Source organism: Rhinatrema bivittatum, unplaced genomic scaffold (assembly GCF_901001135.1).
Source record: "Rhinatrema bivittatum unplaced genomic scaffold, aRhiBiv1.1, whole genome shotgun sequence".
NCBI classification, from domain to species: Eukaryota; Metazoa; Chordata; class Amphibia; order Gymnophiona; family Rhinatrematidae; genus Rhinatrema; species Rhinatrema bivittatum.
In genome coordinates, this window is record NW_021821548.1 from 50439 (window position 1) to 56438 (window position 6000).

A 6000-nucleotide genomic window follows, 5' to 3' on the forward strand; every position below is an offset into this window, starting at 1 on the left:
AGCGGTAATAACTAGAAGTCCCACTAGAGTCGTGTACGTACCCAGGGGCGGGTCTGCCTGGCAGGCCGCACAAAGGATCAGGCAACAGCCACGCTAGTATTGGTAGTTATTTAGATGACTACAGAAGCCTTGTGGATAGATATGGGACAGGAAGGAAGCTGGATGGGAATTAAATGGATTTTGTGCGCTCATGAGGCTGAGATGGTAGATTACAAGCGAAGATGACAAAACCTTTACTGGAAAAGGAGTGATATTTTACAAGCAGCCATGCAGCTGGGATATATCAGCAGTGTCGGCAGGCAAAACTGGGCAGACAGAAGGAGCGGGTTGGTCTTACTTCTTCTCTGCCCACACAGCCTTCTATTTATGGGCGACATGAAAGCACCTTTCACACAAACGGGATCTCAATATGCTTTACAGATCAGCACAGAAAGAAGCCTGTAGGGCTGCAGGGGCCAGGTGCACTGCTGTCCAAAGGGAAAAGGAATAATATACTAAAACCTAATCAAAGGGGAGGGAGGTCAAACAACAGAGCCAGAGATTAGAACTGAGGCACAGGGAAATAAAGTGACTCCTACAGGATCACGGAGAATCGGTGGCAGAGCTGGGGATTAGAACTGAAGTATAGGAAGATAAAAATGACTCCTTCAGGATTATGTACAGTGACAGAGCCTGTGATTGGGACTGTGGCACAGAGAGGGAAAGCAATTTGCATAGGGCCGTAACGTGGGACCGGAGAAACCTCAAAGAATTGGGTTTTAAGAACAAGAAAATCCCACGCCTACCAGCTAATCTATGAGAACCAGCATCTGGCGAGACTGCACATTCCAGGAGCTGAAGGAGGAATAGGCCTTATAGAAGTACTGTGCATTACATGTACAACCTTCAGGTATCTTAATGACATCAACAGGCCCAAATGCTCAGAAAGTGCTGAAGTACAAAAGTAAATGGCCACCAACAATTTCCATCAACAGATTCGGCCAAGCAATCCGAAGAACAGGGGTATGTGAGCACATGTAGAGAGTAAAAGAACAGAACGTGCAAATCAAAGCACTTTAAAGAGTGGGATCGGAAAACACAAGTGATAAAAGTAGAAATACAATAGGAACTACAAAGACTTTCACAGACCAGATCCTGACCCAGGAATGGCTGAAGAGAGAGAAACCTAACGAAGAGAAATTAGGAATTGAAGCACAGGACTATGCACAAGATGTTTTCATCAAGAATAGAAAAAAAAAAAAACAAAACGGACCAATGCAGGTTCTGTAGGATGGAACTGGAAATGTTAATCTTGTGACTGGGTGCGATGTGCCGATGTCAGAAGGCCTGTGTACAGAAAGGCGCAATAAGGTAGCGTGGTTTGTGCATTGAAAAACACTGGCATTGCAATCCTGAGAGAACTGGAATGAAGAAGCTGTGATCACCTTAGACATTCCCGTTCACACCAATGAAAAGTTTGATGCTGGAAAACCAGGGAAAGAAGAAGAAAGAAAACAAGAACAGCATTGCTAGTGGATGCATGGAGAGACAGATGATTATCACCTACCGAGAGATGCAATCAGAGGCCAAGACCCAGAAGTAGTCCCAGTTGTATTGGGCGCCACTGGCCTGATTAAAAGAGCTTCCAAGCGCACCTTGCTGTGTTGCCTGCTTATATTACACCCTGAGAGCTCCAGATGAAGGCTCTCTGTGGCACTATGGAAGGGGGTTTTTTTTGCCCAGTTTCCTCCTGTTCCTTTGGACTTTCGCTTGAATTAAAATTGACTTCTTTTGGCCTACGGCACCGTAACTCTGCATTCACAAGTATCTGGGCTTTTTTTTTTTTTTTTTAGCATGATTACATATCCCCCCTTCCAGCAGGCCACAAACTGTGGTTCTCCCACCCCTACCCCCAGAACTCAGCTAATGTGGCCACCACGTGTCACTGTTGAGCAACTGCCTCCCAGCCTGCACCGGCTATGAATGCTGCCTCTGTAGCTGTGGCCAGTACAGGCAGAGGAAGCCAGACCTCGGGCCATGCTTGTCACTGAGTCACCAGGCTGACTTCAGTGATGCTTTGGTACAGTGCAAGTATTAACAGCACTGGCAGTAAATCTGACACACCGAGATCTTGCCCAACACACGTCCTGGTTTACTCTCGTGGTATGTGCTAAGTCAGTGACAGAGCCTGAGATTCAAACTGAGGCACAGGGAAAGTGCGTCTCCAGTGTCATACTCAGAGAGTCAATGACAGAGCCAAGGGGAGAAGATTAGGACTAAGTGCTGGGAAGGATCCAGGAGGAAGGTTCTGGAGGCTTTTAGATAGTAGATTGAAATCCAGAATCTCCAGGGTTGCATTCTTAGAAAATGCTTCCCGTTCCACGTACAGGACCCCAGAAGCAGGCTGAGCTCCCGAGTGTCAACGCATGGTTTAATGGAACAAAGTCAGCATGGCTTTACCCAGGGCAAGTCTTGCCTCACAAATCTGCTTCACTTTTTTGAAGGAGTTAATAAACATGTGGATAAAGGTGAACCGGTAGATATAGTATACTTGGATTTTCAGAAGGCGTTTGACAAAGTTCCTCATGAGAGGCTTCTAGGAAAAGTAAAAAGTCATGGGATAGGTGGCGATGTCCTTTCGTGGATTGCAAACTGGCTAGAAGACAGGAAACAGAGAGTAGGATTAAATGGGCAATTTTCTCAGTGGAAGGGAGTGGACAGTGGAGTGCCTCAGGGATCTGTATTGGGACCCTTACTGTTCAATATATTTATAAATGATCTGGAAAGAAATACGACGAGTGAGATAATCAAATTTGCAGATGACACAAAATTGTGCAGAGTAGTTAAATCACAAGCAGATTGTGATAAATTGCAGGAAGACCTTGTGAGACTGGAAAATTGGGCATCCAAATGGCAGATGAAATTTAATGTGGATAAGTGCAAGGTGATGCATATAGGGAAAAATAACCCATGCTATAATTACACGATGTTGGGTTCCATATTAGGTGCTACAACCCAAGAAAGAGATCTAGGTGTCATAGTGGATAACACATTGAAATTGTCGGTTCAGTGTGCTGCGGCAGTCAAAAAAGCAAACAGAATGTTGGGAATTATTAGAAAAGGAATGATGAATAAAACGGAAAATGTCATAATGCCTCTGTATCGCTCCATGGTGAGACCGCACCTTGAATACTGTGTACAATTCTGGTCGCCGCATCTCAAAAAAGATATAATTGCGATGGAGAAGGTACAGAGAAGGGCTACCAAAATGATAAGGGGAATGGAACAACTCCCCTATGAGGAAAGACTAAAGAGGTTAGGACTTTTCAGCTTGGAGAAGAGACGACTGAGGGGGGATATGATAGAGGTGTTTAAAATCATGAGAGGTCTAGAACGGGTAGATGTGAATCGGTTATTTACTCTTTCGGATAGTAGAAGGACTAGGGGGCACTCCATGAAGTTAGCATGGGGCACATTTAAAACTAATCGGAGAAAGTTCTTTTTTACTCAACGCACAATTAAACTCTGGAATTTGTTGCCAGAGAATGTGGTTCGTGCAGTTAGTATAGCTGTGTTTAAAAAAGGATTGGATAAGTTCTTGGAGGAGAAGTCCATTACCTGCTATTAAGTTCACTTAGAGAATAGCCACTGCCATTAGCAATGGTTACATGGAATAGACTTAGTTTTTGGGTACTTGCCAGGTTCTTATGGCCTGGATTGGCCACTGTTGGAAACAGGATGCTGGGCTTGATGGACCCTTGGTCTGACCCAGTATGGCATTTTCTTATGTTCTTATGTTCATGGATGAGACAATGGTACAGGTAAGAGGGTTTTAGATTCGTTAGGGGAACCTATTCCAACAGGATGGACTTCACCTTAACCAGGGTGGAACCAGGCTTCTGGCACTGACAGAAAGAGCAGCTTTTAAACCAGAACGTAGGGGAAAGTCACCAGTTACTCATAGGCACTGGTTTGGAGGGGAGTATCTTCAAAGGATGATGGCGTAACAGGGAAGTTAAAATATCCTGATAGGTTAAAGTAGCCCAGATGAATTTAAATAAAGAGCACACAGATATGATTAACTCCAAACTGCCTGTATCATCTAACATAGAAACATAGAAGTGACGGCAGAAGAAGACCAAGTGGCCCATCCAGTCTGCCCAGCAAGCTTTCACACTTATTTTTCTCATACTTATCTGTTTCTCTTAGCTCTTATTGGTTCCAGTTTCCTTCCCCCCTGCTATTGATGTAGAGCACAGTGCTGGAGCCGCATCAAAGTGAGTATCTAACTTAATTGGTTAGGGGTAGTAACTGCCGTAATAAGCAAGCTACTGCCATGGTTCGGAGAGAGGTAACTTCAAAGGATACTAATGATGCATTAGAATTAGGGCATCCCGACAGTGAGGTTCCAATAATTAGAAAAGTAGTCCAAGTGCCTGTAACTAAAAACTCACCTGAGCTAAAAAATTCTAACTTATCCCTATCAACTAAAAAGCAGAATAAAAATACAAACAAAAAACAAACTTTGAAATGTTTGTATGCTAGTGCCAGAAGTCTAAGAAGTAAGATGGGAGAATTAGAATGTATAGCAGTGAATGATGACATAGACTTAATTGGCATCTCAGAGACATGGTGGAAAGAGGATAACCAATGGGACAGTGCTATACCGGGGTACAAATTATATCGCAATGACAGGGAGGAGCACTCGGGAGGAGGTGTGGCGCTTTATGTCCGGGATGGCATAGAGTCCAACAGGATAAACATCCTGCATGAGACTAAATACAAAATTGAATCTTTATGGGTAGAAATCCCTTGTGTGTCAGGGAAGACTATAGTGATAGGGGTATACTACCGTCCACCTGGTCAAGATGGTGAGATGGACAGTGAAATGCTAAGAGAAATTAGGGAAGCTAACCAAATTGGTAGTGCGGTAATAATGGGAGACTTCAATTACCCCAATACTGACTGGGTAAATGTATCATCGGGTCACGCTAGAGAGATAATGTTCCTGGATGGAATAAATGATAGCTTTATGGAGCAATTGGTTCAGGAACTGACGAGAGAGGGAGCAATTTTAGATCTAATTCTCAGTGGAGCACAGGACTTGGTGAGAGAGGTAACGGTGGTGGGGCCGCTTGGCAATAGTGATCATAATATGATCAAATTTGAATTAATGACTGGAAGGGGGACAGTAAGAAAATCCACGGCTCTTGTGCGAAACTTTCAAAAGGGAAACTTTGATAAAATGAGAAAAATAGAAAAAAACTGAAAGGAGCAGCTACAAAAGTAAAGTGTGCAAGAGGCGTGGTCATTGTTAAAAAATACCATCCTAGAAGCACAGTCCATATGTATTCCACACATTAAGAAAGGTGGAAAGAAGGCAAAACGATTACCGGCCTGGTTAAAAGGGGAGGTGAAAAAAGCTATTTTAGCCAAAAGATCTTCATTCAAAAATTGGAAGAAGGATCCATCAGAAGAAAATAGGATAATGCATAAGCGTTGGCAAGTTAAATGTAAGACATTGATAAGACAGGCTAAGAGAGAATTTGAAAAGAAGTTGGCTGTAGAGGCAAAAACTCACAGTAAAAACGTTTTAAAATATATCCGAAGCAGAAAGCCTGTGAGGGAGTCAGTTGGACCGTTAGATGATCGAGGGGTTAAAGGGGCACTTAGAGAAGATAAGGCCATCGTGGAAATATTAAATGATTTCTTTTCTTCGGTGTTTACTGAAGAGGATGTTGGGGAGGTACCCGTAATGGAGAAGGTTTTCATGGGTAATGATTCAGATGGACTGAATCAAATCACGGTGAACCTAGAAGATGTGATAGACCTGATTGACAAACTGAAAAGTAGTAAATCACCTGGACCGGATGGTATACACCCCAGAGTTCTGATAGAACTTCAAAATGAAATTTAAGATCTATTACAAGTAATTTGTAACCAATCATTAAAATCATCTGTTGTACCTGAAGACTGGAGGATGGCCAATGTAACCCCGACAGGAAACTATAGACTGGTGAG